Genomic DNA, 19,301 nt, shown 5'->3' on the forward strand with positions numbered 1-19,301 from the left:
TCTTAGTTAACATAGTTTTTTAAATCTGTAAAATCCTACCTGACTGCAGATTCATCAGAACTCTCAGAATCTATTAAAGGAAAAGGTAAAATGCATTCTAAATCAGTAATGTATAGAATATTAAAACCATAAGAAAGTACAGTGATGCATGCCTGTAATTTCAACTATTTGTGAGGCTGAGGAAGGAGGATCACTTGAGAAACCCAGAAGTTTGAGGCTTTAGGAAACCTTGCAAGACTCTATCTTCATAAAAAAAAAAAGTATGCACAGTTGTGTACATGATTTAGTTGTGACATAATTTTTCTTTAAAGTATAGGACTGATGCTTTGTTTCAAAGCATTCATTTGAGAGCATACCTGGGACCTTATTAGAATTTATATAAATTATACCTATTGATAATGTAATTAATGCAGTAAGAAATCTTCCCTTATTTTGTATTTATAAAATGCAAAGAATAAATTTATCAAAATTTGATATCTACAAGTGAACTGCAGTATACAAGTCAACCTAGCCAAACCCTATGAAATTGGCTAAAACTGGTATTGTTAGCAGAACAGATGGAATGAGTGACCAGTGTCAAACAGCATGATTTCTGGACCAAAATATGAGGTGGGGGCAGTTAAAACAGTAAACAGTAGTACCCCTTATCCACTGTATGTGTGGAAAAGACACACTTGCCATGTTTTTCTCTGCTCTCACGCCACAGCAATAATCATAAAGAAAGGCGGCTTCTGTGACCAAACGTGTGGAGAGGTTCTCCCCACCAACAAGAAGCAATCACTTCTGCAGACAACACAAGCTGGGTGTCCTCTAATTCAGTTCTCACACTCTGTCTGCAGACAGCATCAGATTCAGGTAAAGGGCTCAGTACCATGAGACTTCCTCCCTACATCAGTCCTAAGTCTGAAACTCCAGAACTTCTGACCAATCTGCTTCAAATTGGGGTTCCCAGGACTCCCTCTTTGCATTAAATTGAATTGCTGGAATGGATCAAAGTACTCAGGGAAACACACCAGCATACTATCAATGACATTACAAAAGGTACAGATGAAGAGATGCATAGTGCAAAGTATGGGGCTAGTGGCACAGAGATTTCCATTCCCTCCCAGGACACACCACTCTCCAGGAACCTCCATGTATTCAGTGATTTGGAAGCTCTCCAAGCCCAGTCCTTCTGGGTCTCTATGAAAGCTTCAGTTCATAGGCATCACAAATCAATCACTGGCTGTTGGTGACTGACAACCTTCAGCCCTTCTCTCCTCCCCAGAATTTGCAGAGGGAGACAGAAGATCTCAACCCTCTAATCAGTCATGTCTTCAGGATGGTGACCAGTTCCCATCCTGAATTTACCTAGGAGCTTCCAGCCATCAATCATTAGCATACCAAAAGACATCACTTTGGAAATTCTAAGGAGTTTAAGAATTGTAGGCCAAGAAATGAGTCAAAGTCCAAACACAGATTTTACATCTGCAGTTTTGAATTATGTGGTTACAGCTACCAACAGTTAACTGTACTCCAAACGTATTACATTGAAAACTCCAGAAATAAACAAGTCATAAGTGTTAGTGTGCCAGTCTGAGAAGCACAATAAAATCTTGAGCTCCTGCCCTCTATCCATCCCAGGATGTGAATCATTCCCTTGTTCAGTGCATTCACACCGCATGTGCTGTCCAGCCGTTAGTCATCAACATAGTCTCCTCCTGCATCCAGCCATCAGCATCATTAAGTCCTGAAGGTCCAGGAACACTCAAAGCTGATAGTCTTTTTTCTGACTTAGAGTCAGGGGGTGAATAGTGGCCTAACACTACATGACAGTGCCTACATCATTCACCTCACTTCATCTCATTACATAGGCATTGTATCACTTCACATCATCACAGGCAAAAGGATGAGAACTATACCATATATTTTAAGATACCACATTCAGAAACAGGGATTCTTGCAAAACACTTTCCAGCTGCCAGTGGAGAAGAGCTCAAGAGATATTAATGTGTTACTTCTGGCCAATACTTTTGGGGAAGGTGCTGGGTGTTTTACTTACTTACGTGCTCTGCCCTACATATAACAAGGCCCGAATCACCTGTCATTTTACCCCACACAGAAAGAACCAGTGGAGAGATTACTGCTTTAAGAGCTTATCTACTCTGAACCACATCACAGAACAAGACTGTGTCTCAACAACAACAAAGAAGCAAACCTAATGGTTCCCATGTAAAAGTAAGTCTAGGTCCACACTAGGTCTGAAGAGTTCTCAACGCCATGAGACAGGACAGAAAATATTAAAAAATTGTATTCCTGCTTTTTGTAGAAATAAAACTGTTGAATTTAAGTTTCATAAGACAAGTCTGGAAAAAGAGCAAAAAATGCAAAAGTAAAATTTGAAAGGCCATTTCATCATCAAGGGCTCATGATCACGAGACATTCACAAGCAATATATATATTGTTCAAAACTTTGGTTCTGGATTTTGACATAAGTTGCAGTTTCATTTGAGGATGTCCAAGAGGTCAAATAAGATAATGTCATTTGTTTTTTCAGTCCCCCCCCCTTTTTTTAATAGAACAGTAAACTTCTTTAGAGAAATGAATTGTCATAACCTCATAGGCTAAAGGCTCATGAGTCATAATTCTAAAGGCATTTGTAAAACATGTTGGTTCATGCTTGCCTTCTGAACTTCTCAGCCTTAAACTCTCACGTAGTAAATATTCACAGATACAAACGGATTAAACAAAAGCCCCTTTTAATCTGACATTATTTTTCCTTTTCTTTTTTTGTTTGAGACAGTCTTGCTCTGTTGCCAGACTGGAGTACAGTGGCACAATTTTGGCTCACTGCAACCTCTGCCTCCCGGGTTCAAGTGATTTCTGTGTCTCAGCCTCTTGTATAGCTGGGACTACAGGCATGTGCCACCACACCCAGCTAATTTTTTATATTTTAATAGAGATGGGGTTTCACCATGTTGGCCAGATTGGTCTTGATCTCCTGACCTCATGATTCACCCGCCTCAGCCTCCCAAAGTGCTGGGATCACGGGTGTGAGCCACCATGCCCAGCCTATTTTTTTTTTCTTTTCTTCATTTATCAGCAACAGGAGAGAGGAATTAAATGTGGTAGAGTGGTATAAAGGGAATACAATAAAAAGTGTAAAATGAATTAAACTAGAGCTAATAGTATCAATGTGGATACATCTAGAAAATAGAATACAAAGGACACAAAAGAAAGTCGCAGAAAGATATGTAAAGTGTAGAACCACTCACCTTCCATTTTAGGACACAAATAAAAATTCTGCATATTATTTCTGAGCATCACAATATAGTTAAGGATTTCAAAAGGATACTGAATTGGAAGACAGCCAATGATGTTGGTAGCCTCAATGATGTTCATGACGTTGGTCGCCTCTATGTAATTATTTTTTTTGAGAGACTTTTATACCAAAAAAGTCTCAAAACCACCATTTTAAAAGACTACCTTCCAGTTGTGAATGATTACTTTTCTAGTTTATAATAATCAGAGATGTCACAAACACACCCATACACACACATGCATACATAGTCTGCTCGTTAGAACATCTCATTGGCTTTAGCTCATCAGTGTAGTAACATTAACAGGAATTCTCTAAAGACAGAAACTGACATCTAAGTGAAGCATTCCTTTAGGTAAATACCAGAACTCCAACTAGCACGTAAGACCCTGGAAACATCTCAGAGTCTCAAAATTTGAATGCTGCTTGAATCCCTGACAAGTATAAAAATTTCATATTGGAAATGTTATGCTATTCAAAATATTAAAATAGAAACATCTGAGTTAAAACTCCTATTTTTAAAATCTTGTTTTCTTCTAAATTTGTTTTTATTGAAATATGGACACCAACAATAACATTTATGACAATTCCTTCCATTCAATTTAGAATAAAAAGAATTAGGGGTAAGAAGAATGTGAGTACTTCCAATCATTTAATGTACTTATTTCCAGCATTCCATTTATATTGAAAATGTACCTGCTTTTGATGTCTGTACATTCTTTGTACTTCTTCTCTCACAACAGGATCTTTCATTTCAGTAGTAGGCTGAATGGGTTTTTAAAGAAAATAACTAATAAATCATATACATTTTATACAATATAGTTATTAATTAAAAATAAATATATATAATTATCTTCAAGGAAGGATGTTATTCAGGAAGCCCTACAAAGCAAAGGGGACATGTCACCAATTATATGTAGGTTTGACTGGGCCAACCAAACATTTATGCAGTGTAAGTATCAAGCTGAGTCCTCATGCCTGGCTATGAAAATAATTACTTAAGGTTTTGAGGGTTCTTTTTGGCATCTTCTTTTTATTGCCTAGGACAGCAATGTGATGGAAATATACTGAGTAAAATAGGAATATAGGATCCCTAAATCACAAAGATTATTTTTCCCAAAGTGAGATTGTTTCAAATGCATATAACTAAAATAGAAAAGTATGGGTATTAATGTGAACATGTTGGGCTGATAAGGATAAAAGGGACCATTAAACAGTGGAGCAAATTATAACAGAATCAATGTCAAGGCTGATGGTGAATGCTACAGAGTATTTAAACTTGAAATATCAGAGGCATTGATGCCAGAACAAAACAAATATTTATCATGTGCTTCCCCTCATCCTGTCACTAGGAAATACACAGTCGGGATGCCAGTTCAGGCGAATGTGTGATTCACCTCTCATCAAAGAAAGTGTTCTAAATTGATCAGCTATGATACACACTCATGAAATAACAGTTTCTCAAAATTCTCATTTTCCCATGCCCACGTGGCTACTGAAGCACCTACATTTCTCATATTGTCTTGTTTGACCTTAAAGGTTCCTTGATCCACTCAATGCAAGACTTAAAACACATCAAATAAACCATATAGAATAAGCTTTCAATATCAAAATATTTATCAAAAGAGAAAACATTGAATTGCCACAGTCTTGATAGAAAAGAATAAGCATTTATATTTCAAGATCAGTGCAGTATTCTTAGAAAATGACAATTTTGGTAGTCACAGAATGAATTTTATAATATGACTCCTTCTAAAATTAGCTAAGTTTGGCATGTAATTTTACTCTGTAAATGACTTTTATAAAATAGCTATCATATCAAAGAACTAGCTGACCCTCCCCCCAAATTAGCCAAAATGCAACTTAATTACATCTTATTCACTCATGTCAATGAAACTTCTTGCTCTGAGGCCTGACAGTTTTGAAGAGAAATTAGCTGCTGGGGTTTACCCTAATTCTAGCACTCCCTCCTGCTGCCAGTACTCTCCACAGCAGCAACTGCTTTTGTCAGACTGGGCATATGCCCAAGGAACTGGAAGTGAGGTATCTCAAGCTTCTTGGTTTTAACTCCAAAGTCTCCCAACAAACTTTCTTTTCTTCCCCCTTCCTTGCCCTTTCCCAATCCCTCTTCCTTTGCAAAAGTAATCTTTAGATCGGTCATCCTGATGTTTTTTCTAACTGCTTTTTATGGATAATTGCAACCACTTTTTTCATCTGTATGTAGCAGTAGTATACACCAACAATTTCTGTTTCCATCTCATTCTTCCTCCTCTGTGGCTAGAATCCTACTTCAGAAACAAAAGATTAATGCCTTCCCTTGATTCTGTTATTTTTTTAAAATTGCTGTCCAATGGTTCTTTTTCCAGATTTCTCTAAGGAAGGCTATTTCCTTGTTATTCAGAGCTCTGTCCAAGGAACAGCACCAACACCACCTGAGTACTCCTGAGAAGGGCAGAAGCCCACACATGCTGAATGAGAATGTCCACTTTCCAGAAGCTCCTCAACTAATTCATGAAAATGTGGATGCTCTGTTCTACCCTAATGGGCTTCCACATTTGTTTACCTTCATTGCCCATCTGGAACTTAGCCTTGGGTTCTTCCCTATTAAGTCCCTGAATTTAATTCTGCATTATAAGTCATAATGTTTCTAATACACTTTTAATCAGGCTATACGTTCTCTAACTTCCTTTCCATAAATCACATGACATGATTCAATTATGTTAATTTGGCCTATATGATACTATATGATGAAGTTATAACATTTTCTATAGAATTAAATTATGGCCATACATGGCTGACCATTTATGGTGATACTCATCTATGGTAAATAAAACACAGGTCTGTGTGGTGAGGTACCTCAATCCTTACCGCCTCTCTAATAGTGAGAATGAGATCAAGGGCAGGAAGAGATTACTCTAATTCTCTGACACATTTTGGTGCAGGAAGCTGACATTACCTTCTTTCCTATTTCTATCGCCCTGATCTTCCTTCTTCTGCAAATGAATTTGACTTTACTACCCTCCTTTACATACACCTGCATATTGTTTCTTCATTTATTCCATGTACACTCTGCCCTCCTCATTCTTTCTCTCTTTTATTCATTTTATCTTATCTTCCCTCTTTCCTGATTTTCCTCAGATCTTAGAGTATCTTAAAATGGGAACTAATAATTCAGATCCTTTAGTGGTAATCTCAATAAATAGACTCGACTGCTGACCCCTGGTTAGATATACAACTTATCACCATTTGACTTCTCCTTTACTCATTATACATTTAATGGAACATTTTCTTTAGCTATTTGAACATATTGGTGCTCATATATATTTTTTAATTCCATCAAATGACTTTTTAAATAAAATAGTATTCTTACCTTCTTTTACATTGACTATACTATGTTTTTTGTTTTGTTTTGTTTTTCCATTGGCAGGTTCGGGTAAAGGCTCTGACACTTCCTCAAGGGCACACTGCTGAGGTAATATCAAGCATGAGTTTCCATTTAAAAAATTATAATGAGTTGCATTAAGACTTTCTTACCAATTTTTTTTCTTTTTTTGAAACAAGGTCTGTCACCGAGGGGTGGAATGTAGTGGCATGATTATGGCTCACTGCAATCTCAACCACCCGACCTCGAGCAATCTTCCCACCTCAACTTCTGAGTAGCTGAAACTACAGCTGCGTACCATCATACTAGGCTACTTTTTTTTGTTATTTTTGTAGAGACAAGGTCTCACTATATTACCCAGGCTGGCGGCAAACTCCTGGTGTTGTGGGGCTTTTTTTGAGACAGAGTTTCGCTCTGTCACCAGGTGCCAGGCTGGAATGCAGTGGTATTATCTCAGCTCACTCTAACCTCTAACTCCCGGATTCAAGCAATCTCCAGCCTCAGCCTCCTCAGTAGCTGGGACTACAGGTGTATGCCACCACACCCAGCTAATTTTTTTTTTCTTGTATTTTATTAGAGACAGGGTTTCACCATGTTGGCCAGGATGGTCTCAATTTCTTGACCTCATGATCCACCTGCCTCGGTCTCCCAAAGTGCTGGGATTACAGGCGTGAGCCACACACCTGGCCCAAACTCCTGGTCTTAAGTAATCCTTTCACGTCTGCCTCCCAAAGTGTTGATAACCAATGTGCACCACCACAACCCAGCACTAATCAATTTACTTAAACAAACCTCAGTTTACCCAAACTTGGTGGCTCACTCTTATAATCCTAGCCCTTTACAAAACCAAGGTAGGTGGATTGCTTGAGCTTGGAGTTCAAGATGAGCTTGGGAAACATAATGAGAACCTCTCTCTATATATAAAAAAAATACCAAAATGAGTTAGTCATTGTGGTGTGTGCCTGTAGTCCTAGCTACTTGGGAGGCTGATGTGGGAGGATTACTTGAGCCTGGGAGGTGGAGACTGCAGCAAGCCAAGATCATGCCACTGCACTCCAGCCTAGAGAGCAAGACTCTATCTCCCCCAAAATTTCAATTTAGTATTTTAAAACTAATTTGACTTAAAAAATAAGAGGAGAAGCATGTACTGAAAATCAAAGCATTTCAGTAGAGAACGTCGTCTACACTTTCTAGATCAGCCTCATATGGTATCTTCATGTGTCTATTGACTTGCTTATCTAAGCACGGTAGTCAAAAGGAAACATATTCACAGACAAAATATTAGCATGTGCATATTTCAGTCAGGAACTAGCTTCAAAGTACCTAACTCTACTTTGCAGTCCCCACCAAAAACAAGAAAACATTTAAAAAGTATGTATTGGCAGCCGAGCACTGGGTCTCATGCCTGTAATCCCAGCACTTTGGGAGGCTGAGGTGGGTGTATCACCTCAAGAGATTGAGACAATACTGGCCAACATGGTGAAACCCTATCTCTATTAAAAAATGCAAAAATTAGCTGGGTGTGGTAGTGCATGCCTGTAGATCCAGCTACTTGGGAGACTGAGGCAGAAGAGTTGCTTGAACCCAGGAGGTGGAGGTTGCAGTGAGCCTAGATTGTGCCACTGTACCCCAGCCTGGAGCATGGCAACAGAGCAAGACTCTGTCTCAAAAAAATTATATATATATATATAAAAATTATATATATATATAAAAAAATTATATGTATATAATTTATATATATATAAATATTATATATATAAAATTTATATATATATAAATAAAAACATGTTATATATATAAAACATAACATGTTATATGTAAAACATAAACATAATATATATGTTATATATAACGTTTATATTTATATATTGTTTTAATATATTTATATATTAAAATGTAAATATATTTTATATATTTATATATAAAATGAATATAATATATGACATATATATCATATATTTATATGGGGGGGCAGGTGCGTTGGCTCACGTTTGTAATTTCGGCACTTTGGCAAGCTGAGGCAGGTGGATCACCTGAGGTCAGGAGTTTGAGAGCAACCTGACCAATATGGTGATACCCTGTCTGTACCAAAAATAGAAAAAAAAAAATTAGCCAGTTTGGTAGTGCACACCTGTAGTCCCATCTATTTGGGAAGATGAGACAAGAGAATTGCTTAAACCCAGGAGGTGTAGGTTGCAGTGAGCTGAGATCGCACCACTGCACTCCAGCCTGGGTGAAAGAGCAAGACTGTATCTCAAAAACTTAAATACACACACACACACACACACACACATAATATATATAATATAAATACATATATTAGTGTAATACTTACAATATTAAAAAAATTATCTTCATATAAATATTTCACTGTTAAGATATTTATGATAGAAAACTTGGACATATGTCATATTGAGCATCAATAGAACACCATAGAAGATGCTTCATTTAGGTAAACAAGGACTTGAAAAAACCTACATATTTTATAAAATCTTTACTGATGGAAAAAAAATGGTTGAATAGAATAATGTAGTAATAAAATTTATATGTTATATTTAAATAAAAGGAAGTGAATATGGACTGAAAGACCAGTCACTAAAGAAATGAGATCTGTGAGAAAAAAATTGGGTGGGGATAAATCATTTTTAAAATGTGAGGATGAAGGGAGAAACAACAAAGAAGCCCAGCCAGTCAATTTAATATGAGCTTCAGCCAAGAGGGAAAAGAAACAACATGGCATACCATAAAGTACATGGAGAAATAGATACGTAACAGAGCCTTTTGTTCCTTTATAGCATGGAGAAATAGATACGTAACAGAGCCTTTTGTTCCTTTATAGCATGGAGAAATAGATACATAACAGAGCCTTTTGTTCCTAACAATACAGGTTAATACTTATGCTGCAATTCATTTTTTTAAAATATTTCTGTGATACAGAGTTTAATTTTATTAGTATAAAACATTCAGTTAGCTAGCCATGGTCATCTACCACTACCTGAAAGATCGTTATTATTACAGAGAGGGAAAACTAGAACTTTCCATCAACTTTTGACATAGAGAAAGAATTGGTCACCAGAATTCTAAAGAGTTATGCATGGCTTATAAAGGCGTATTTATTAGAGCATGAGTTGAGGCTAATAAAATGTTTAAGAAATTTTAGTCTAAAATCATAATCTAAGATTCCAGTTGAATTATACTAGAAAATATATTGTAACCCTCTTTGCTATTAATGACTATTTCTAATTTATTATTTTTTATGGCATAATTTCTCAAAATAACACATTAAAACTTATACATCCTTAAACATTAAAAAATAATACAATGTAAGCAAGATTTTTTTAACTGCAGTATTTAATCAATAGATATATTATGTATATTACTTATTCCATTATGTAAAAATTAATTCATGTATTCAGATTAAACAGCTATGAAGGGTGAATGTGGCAATTCATGCCTGTAACCCCAGCACTTTGAGAGGCTGAGGTGGGCATATCATGTGAGTCCAACAGTTTAAAGGCCAGCCTGGGCAACAAGGCAAAACCCTATCTCTACAAAAAATGCAAAATTCAGCCAAGCATGGTGACAGAGGCCTACAGTCCCAGCTACTTGGATGGCTGAGGTGGGAGGATCACCTGAGCCCAGGAAGTGGAGACTGCAGTGAGCCAAGATTCCAGCATTGCACTCCAGCCTGGGTGACAGAGTGAAACTCCATCTCGAAAAAGCAGCAATTACATGCTTCTTACATGGAAGACTGTATTCCATGTACTCCAGAATACGCACAAATATATCTATGACCTCCAGTAGCTCGTAGTGTGCAGGAACTTCAAGTGATTATTTAAACAACTAAATACAAAAATTTTGAAATTTAAAATTTCTGAATGTAATACAAAGACTTTGAGTGGATATTTTAAATAAATTACAATGACAAAATTATGGTGTTAAAGTCATACCAGAGTCCACTTATATAACTGGTTATTTGCAGCAACATACATGTTACTCATTAAATGAAGTGTTTTACATATACCCTTTATGGACAACTTATAAAACACACAGAAATCCATTTGTAATACAAAGTTTGGTAACATAAATTTAAATTTCTACATTTCTATGATTTATATTTTTAAAGCAGATACAATCTGGTTATGTTGCCCTGGCTGTTCTCAAACTCCTGGGCTCAAGCAATCCTCCTGCCTCAAACCCCCAAGTAGCTGGGACTACAGGCATACACCACCATACTCAGCTAGTTTTCTACAAATTTTAATATTTTAGTCTCACTACAGAAGTAATAATAGAAGAAAAAAAATCTCTCCTAAAAACTATATGGTACCAAAATCATAAGTGTCCAAAAAAAGCCATATGCTATGTGCCATACCGTTTTGCCAATAAAAAGTACCAGGGAGATTCCAGGATAATTTGATTCCAGGATAGAAGTAATTTGATTCACTGAAGATTTATACAGGCATAAATATTATGAAAGTAACACTAGTATGATTTAAAAGCCAATATTAATATTTATCCAAATAAACCTTAACCAATTTTATATTTCCTTTATTGCGGAAAGCATTTTCTAATGTGATTTTCCTGTCACTATGTATTTTCCAGTTCATTTTCTATCAGTCCCCACCCCATCACAGTACTTAATCAATCCTTTGTTAGTTAACAAGTTTAAACAATTTTTTTAATCGACTTGCCAAGTCTACGCTTTTCTCTAACCAACTTTGTATTACCAACATAAAAAAAGATAGATAAACCACGGCTAAATGTTAAAAGTAAATAATATGCAAAACTTGACTGAGTGAGAAAATTAATTTTACAAGAGGCCGCTTTACCTTGGTGGTAACAGTCAAGTCGTCATCTGGCTTAGGGCATGAATCAACACACAGTTCATGGAAAATGCTTTAGAGCAAAAACATACAATGAAAATGAGTAAGTTGACTTCTTCACAAATTGTTTAACTGCTAGTTCATATTCAGCTTCTCTCCAAAAAACAGAAACACAAATCTGGGGAAAGGTCAGCTATCTGTACATTAAATAATGTTTCTTGACATAATTAAAATATGGCCCTTGTTCTAAAAATAGATTTTGGTTACCTATTTTTGTACCTCTACCTGTCTAAATATATACAATATTCAATGAAAACTGACCTTGAGCTCCATAACAAATAGCGACAGCCAATATATCCCAGAGCCTGATGATAATTTACCCTGACTTATTATCTATCCTGAAGTTGTACTTAGGTAACTCTTGTTACCTAAACTGGAAGAAACCTGATGACCTAAAACAAGGTGGAAAGATACACTGTTTCTTGTCCATTATCTATCTCTGGTTAAAAGACTAATCTGTCACTTCAAATTGGCAGTCTTGATTCCTCAGCATAGAAACCACTTAAGAAGGTCCTATTGCTTTCCTTTGTCCCAAAACAGTACAGGAATCACCTGCAACATTTGAAACATGTAAATGCTAAGTGCTCAGAAGTCTAATAACAGAGGAGTATGTTCTATTGGAGAACACTCTTCCCAGAAAGATCAACACATTAACAGTAATAAAAATTCAATTATATTCACTCTATATGTCCTACCTTTTTCAGGGCCACATTAACTACGAAGCCCTTAAATCCTTCACAGGTAGGGTTGGGCACGGTGGCTCATGCCTAAAATCCCAGCTCTTTGGGAGGCCAAGGGGAGCAGATCACTTGAGTTCAGGAGCTCAAGACCAGCCTGGCCAAAATGGTGAAACCCTGTCTCCACTAAAAATGCAAACATTAGCCAGGCGTGGTGGCAAACACCTGTACTTTCAGCTACTAGGGAGGCTATTACGCTTGAAACCTGGAGGCAGAGGTTGTGGTGAGCTGAGATCATGCCACTGCACTCCAGCCTGGGTGATGGAGCGAGACTCCCTATCAAAAAAAACCTTCATAGGCACTCAGATATCCAAAAAGAGAGACTGCTGGAAAAACAGAGTTCTGGTAGTTGTATCTCTATTTCCCTAAGTACTATCTAAATATCTTTCTTCCTATAGACTTCCAGATTCTACCTGTGCAGGGCTCCATGGCAGTCTCCAACCTTCAACTCTTCAATCTATGAAAGCACAGATTCCTGAAAGGATGGCCTCAAATGACAGGAGTGGCTCTCTACATCCCTGCTCCTGAATAACAAGCTACCTGGAGTCTCCATCAGCTGCCCCCAGCATAGACACACCTCCAATTTCCCAACTGAACTTCATGACTGATTGGCCAATCATGCCCCTGACCCAGCCTACATGAACATTGGAAGACCATCAGTGAATTATGAAAAGAAGTAGAGGTGAGGAGGCACCTATCCTGGGCTACAGATCTATGTTGTTCAGCAATCTCCAGCCCCTAGTACTCAAGAAGCTCTAAGCCACCCCGTGATACCACATTTCTATCTGCTGTAGAGACTCTTCCCAGTGTCTCAAAATGTTTTAGCATCTTTCAGTAAAAATCTTCGTCAGTTATTGATCAAAAGAAAAGCAACGTGTTTAAAGCTCCCTCGAACCCTCTAATGTGCCTTTGTAAATTCCCAAGATCTTGTGTTCTTCATCTTTGTAATTTCTTTATTAAACTTGTCATAAACTTCAATAATCTGATCTATTACTGAAGAATTCATATTCCTACCCAATAAGGTATTGTTTCTCTTCAAACTTGGCCTTCCTGTGCTCATTCCATTCTTAGCCACTGCCATTGGGTTTAACAGTTAATTTCATTCTCATTCTATCCACTGGGTGCACCAGACTCACTCCCCCTTTGTATCATCATCATCATCATCATCATCATCATCATCTGAGACAGAGTCTCACTCTGTCACCAGGCTAGAGTGCAATGGCATAATCTTGGCTCACTGCAACCTCCACCTCCCATGTTCAAGCAATTCTCCTGCTTCAGCCTCCCAAGTAGCTGGAAATACAGGCACCTGCCACCATGCCCAGCTAATTTATTTTGTATTTTTAGTAGACTGAGTTTCACCATTTTGGCCAGGATGATCTGGATCTCTTGACCTCATAATCCACCTGCCTCAGCCTCCCAAAGTGCTGGGATTACAGATGTGAGCCACGATGGCATGGCTGTAATCCCAGCTATTTAGGAGGCTGAGGCAGGAGAATCGCTAGAACTCAGGCAGCAGAGGTTGCAGTGAGCCTAGACCGCGCCACTGCACTCAAGCCTGGGTGAGAAAGCAAGACTGTCAACAACAACAACAACAAAAGCCCATAAAATAAAAACAGAAGGGTGAGTACTGGGCTTTAGAATGAGTTTAAATCTCATTTCTGCCACTTCCTATGTGCAAAAAGAAAACTACCCTAATCTATTTGAGTCTCAGGTTCTCTATCTAGAAAAACACTTGACCAGAACATTTAACAGGTTGAAGTACTAGAGATTATTTTAATTAGTCCTATGATTCCTTAAAATTCTGAAATTCTGTGTGCTTTTAATTGTCTATAGGAGAAATGGGGATACATTGCCAGCAGAATTTGGAAAAATAGTAGAACAAAAAGAAACACCAAAAGCAGAGAAGAACACTTGAAAACATCAAGAGAAGGTTATGGAAATGTTATGGAGAAAAAAAGAAAGACTAAAGAAAAGTATTGTGGAAGTAGGCGGAAATGCAGCCTAAAGGCAAAACCCAAACTGGGAAGTCAAGTTATTTCTCTCTAAGACTTGTCTAATCTTGGTTTTGTAAAATTTACAATCCTATGGCCAAATCTTCACACTGCCCTAAAGCTTTTGATGGTAAAGATAAGATATTGGTTACCACTGAAATTGTCAAATTTATTAGGACAAACTGTTAGGCCAACCTCATTTCTAACAGTAACCTTAAATGACAGTTAACATATAGCTAGATTTGACTTTATTCATTAATCTGATTCTAACATGTATCTTGATCCAATTGCTGCACAGATTTTTATCCATCTATGCTGAGGAGCAAAAGAAGTATTTGGAAGCCAGGCAGGTGGATGGTTTAACTGTGAGTGAGTCAGCTACTTTGTTAACTGTGGGATCATGAGCCAATTAACCTCTCTAAACCACAGTTGCCTATTTAATAAACAGTAGGTTATAAGAACACAGATGTTGTGAAGACTTTGTGATAAACGCATAGCACATAATAGGGTGGTTAGCCCAGAATACAGCACTCAACAGATATTAGTTTCTTCCATCTATATTTCCTTAGTTAATACAATTTTTAAAATCTGTAAAATCCTCCCTGACTGCAGATTCATCAGAACTCCCAGGATCTATTAAAGGAAAAGACAAAATGCATTGTAAATCAATAACAAATATATAGAATATTAAAAACATAAGAAGGCAAAGTCATGCATGCCTGTAATCTCAACTACTTGGGAGACTAAGGCAGGAGGATCACTTGAAAAACCCAGAAGTTTGAGACCAGTTTGGAAAACATAGCAAGACTCTACCTTTATAAAAAAAAAATTATGCACACTTGTGTGCATGCTTTAGACCATTTTTCTTTAAAGTATAGGACTGATGCTTTGTTACAAAGCATTCCTTTGGGAGCATACCTGAGACCTTATTAGAATTAATATAAATTATACCTACTGGTATGTGATTAGTGCAGTAAGAACTCTTACTTCCCTCACTTTGTATTTATTAAATGCAAAGAATAAATTTATCAAAATTTGATTTCTACAAGTGAACTGCAGTATACAAGTCATCTTAGACAAACCATATGAGATTGACTAAAAATGGTATTGTTAGCAGAACAGATGTGATGAGTGACCAGTGTCAAAGAGCATGATTTCTGAACCAAAATATGAAGGGCAGTTAAAACAGAGTATACAGTAGTTCCCTTATCCACGACATGTGTGGAAAAGACATACTTGCCATGTTTTTCTCTGCTCTCACACCACAGAAACAATCATCAACAAAGAAGCTTCTGTGATCAAATGTAGAAAGGGTTTTTTCCCCACCAACAAGCAATCATTTCTGCAGATAACACAAGCTGGGTGTCCTCTAATTCAGCTCTCACACTCTCTCTGCAGATAGCATCAGATTCCACAGGTAAAGGGCGCAGTCCCATGAGACTTCCTCCCTACATCAGTCCTAAGTCTGAAACTCCAGAACTTCTGACCAATTGGCTTCAATTTGTGCTAAATTGAATTGCTGGAATGGCTCAAAGTACTCAGGGAAACACATTTACCAGCTTGCTATGAAGGACATTACAAAAGGTACCAATGAAGAGTTGCACAGTGCAAGGTGTGGGGGAAGTGGGATGAAGATGACATGCCCTCCCAGGACACACCATCCTCCAGGAACCTCAATGTATTCAGCGAACTGGAAGCTCTCCAAGCCCAGTCTCTTTGGGTCTTTATGAAAGCTTTATTACATATGCACCACTGATTAAGTAAATCACTGGCCATTGGTGACTGAAAACCTTCAGGCTTTCTCTTTGCCCCAGAATCTGCAGAGTGCGACAGGAGATCTCAACCCTCTAATCAATGTCTTCATGATAATGACCAGTTGCCATCCTGAATCTAGATAGGGGCTTCCAGTCATCAATCATTAGCATACAAAAAGACACCAGTTTGGAATTTCTAATGATTTTAAGAACTGGACAGCAAGAAATGAGTCAATGTCCAAACAGATTTTACATTCGTAGTTTTTATTTCTGTGGTTACAGCTAATATTCAACTGTATTCCCAAAATATCACATGGAAAACTTCAGAAATAAACGTCATAAGTTCTAGTGTGCCATTCTGAGAAGTATGATGAAAGCTTGAGCCCCTCCATCCAGACCAGGATGTGAATTGTCCCTTTGTTCGGTACATCCACACTGCATATGCTGTTCACCCATCAGTCATCAACACAGTCTCCTTCTGTTACCAGCCATCAACATCATTAAAGCCTGAAGATACAGGGTCACTCACAGCTCATGACGTTTTTTCTGACTTAGATTCAGGGGGTGCATAGTGGCCTATCACTGCATTACAATGCCTACCTCATTCACCTCACTTCATCTCATTACACAGGCATTGTATCACTTCACCTCATCACAGGAAAAAGGGTGAGAACCACACAATATATTTTATGATGAGTTATTGTTGTTAATTTCTTGCTGTGCCTAATTTATAAATTAAATGCTATCATAGATATATATGTGTAATAAAGAATTGGTATGTGATTCAGTACTATTTGTGGTTTCAGGCATTTACTGGGAGTCTTGAAATGTATCTTACATTTAAGGGGGTACTACTGCACTTACTTTGTTGAGCACAAAACAGCCTCCCTAGCTCTGCAGTTAAAACTGTTCAGGATAGGATAAAATGACTGAAGAGCTCAAGAGAGATTAGCGTGTTACTCTGGCTAATACTCTTCTGGGGAAGGTGCTGGGTGGTTTAATTAGTTGTAGCTATATGCTCAGCTCTACATATAACAAGGCCCAAATTCACCTGCTATTTTACCTCCCACAGAAAGAACCACTGGAAAGATCACTCGTTTAAGAGCTTATTCACTCCGAATCACACCTCATATTCAGAGAAGCTTAAGAAACACTGGGGAGGTGTGGCAGGCTGCCAGGCAGTACTGTCTCATGTGAAAAATGTATAGAAAGAAAACTATCAATGCCCTCTTGTTACCAGAATGTGCCAATGCTTTCCTCTCTCCCTGGTAGCAGAAAAAAGTTTTTTTAAACCCATATAAAGCAAAATTGTGTGATTTCCTTGCCATCCCTTATGATAGAGAATCTAGTTATACGTGAGTCATGTCATCATAATACAGACTGTTTTCAAACTCATTTCTCAAAGGAAGAGGATCAGTGAGGAGCATGGGTATTTACCTATAGCATTCACTGCCTGGTCTTATTTCCAACTGGGAGTACGTATGGAAGACTTTGTGATTCCAGTTTTATAAAGTACAACCTCTTGAACTTACTCCCTTCCAAGGAACAGAGAGTCTATCTGAACCCACCCCATAAACCAAGATGCTCCAGTGTGTGCTGTGTGGTAATGCATCGTGTTATTTTCCTCAACCCTTTCCGTTATGTGGCAAACATCTACACAAATCATGTTTGCTAAATATGTAAAGCACATGTCACCAGGTCTTATGATTAAAAAACGGAAGAAAAACAAAAGGACAAAGTATATCTTAAATGACTACATTCAATTACTATAGAACTTTAACTTTTTAACTAGTCAAAAATATATCCACTGTATTATTTCAACTATATGACTCTTCTGAAAAAAGTAAAACTATGAAGATAGAAAAGATCAGTGGTTGGAGTTGCTAGGAAGAAAGGGAGAGATAGACATAGTATTGAGAATTTTTAGGGTGGTGAAACTGCTCTATCAAGTTAAATTAATAGATACATGTCATTATACATTTGTCCAACTTCACAGAATGTACAGTATTAGGAATGAAGCCTATGTCAACTATGAACTTTGAATGATTTTAATGTGTCAATGTAGGTTCATCAGTTGTAAGAAATGTACCACTTTGGTGGAAAATACTAATAATGGGAAAAGCCACGCATGTGTGGGAGGCAAGGAAAATAATGAGAAATCTCTGTACCTTCTTCTCAATTTTGTTAAGAACCTAAAACTGCTCTAAGAAACAAAGTTATTGATCTAAAAAAGATACTCATTGTCTATGCCATCCCAGGATTTTCAGAACAAAAACTAAAATGAAAAATAAAGGATATTCATTGAACCTGTTATGACATATTTAAGCAAGACATGGTGACCTTCAAAACTGGAGATCATTAAAGACCAAAGTAATAGCATGTGAGCATTATTTCTCTAATTGAAGTATATAAAATATGTAAAACAAATTTAATTGCATGCTCAGGCAAGAAAATATTGCTAAAATGATTATTTTATCTTATTTCACAATTCTAAACAGGGAGTTAACACTAGATGAAAACTAAATTATTCATGTAATAAAAATAAAAGACCATTTTTATTCTAATTTTAATATTAGGTTATTTAACCATTTTACTGAAAGGCTAATGAGATAAGGAGGACAGATTGTAATTACCCAATACTGCTATGGTAACTTACAAAGAAATACCTGTTAGTCACCAAAACTCAAAAAAGTAACCAGCATAGCAACTAAGGATGGATCATACAACAGAAACTAGCACCAAGTTACCTTATCTTCGATTACTTGCTGTTAAAATGAAATTTTAAAACAACACCAAAAATTAAGTTGGGGCTAAAACTTTTGTGCAGAAAAGATTTTATATAGCAGGCAAAAGAATGACATCCTTAGAAAGGCCCACATGCAAGGCTGGCCCCTTGGTGGATGTTTAGGAAATTGAAATTGAGAGGGTTCCCACCATTCCCTGAGAATAATGGCTCACTGTGTCTAAAGTGTTCAGAGAAACAACGTGGTTACTCTGAACAGATGCTTTCCTTCTGGGAGACTGGAATTTGGGTACATGTGAGGGAGAGGAACCTCCATTTAAAACTTGGGTACTGAGTCTCTAATGAGATTCTGGTACTGGTAGACATCACTGCATCTGTGTTGCCAAAATGTCAGCCTGGGAGAATTAAGCAGATCATGGGAACTCCACAGGAGAGAACTCCTCAAAACTTGTGCCTGGTTTCCTGCAGACTCGACCACATGCACCTTTTCCCTCTAATTTTGCCCGTACC

General features: G+C 37.4%; 2 pseudogenes across 2 annotated transcripts in view; both read left to right on the forward strand.

The window, feature by feature from the left end:
• The window catches only part of LOC103788745 (tubulin beta-4B chain-like), a 105,102-nt pseudogene extending 88,261 nt beyond the window's left edge, over nt 1-16,841 (forward strand). The window contains exons 10-11 of the transcript XR_013528465.1: nt 6,726-6,770; nt 12,699-16,841. The product of XR_013528465.1 is annotated as a tubulin beta-4B chain-like (transcript). The remainder of the gene's footprint in view (nt 1-6,725; nt 6,771-12,698) is intronic.
• LOC144579888 (caveolin-2 pseudogene) overlaps nt 1-16,841 on the forward strand; it is a 48,787-nt pseudogene extending 31,946 nt beyond the window's left edge. The window contains exons 5-6 of the transcript XR_013528464.1: nt 6,726-6,770; nt 12,699-16,841. The product of XR_013528464.1 is annotated as a caveolin-2 pseudogene (transcript). The remainder of the gene's footprint in view (nt 1-6,725; nt 6,771-12,698) is intronic.
• Nucleotides 16,842-19,301: the final 2,460 nt, after the last annotated feature.

This window comes from Callithrix jacchus, chromosome 17, assembly GCF_049354715.1.
Source record: "Callithrix jacchus isolate 240 chromosome 17, calJac240_pri, whole genome shotgun sequence".
Taxonomy (NCBI): domain Eukaryota; kingdom Metazoa; phylum Chordata; class Mammalia; order Primates; family Cebidae; genus Callithrix; species Callithrix jacchus.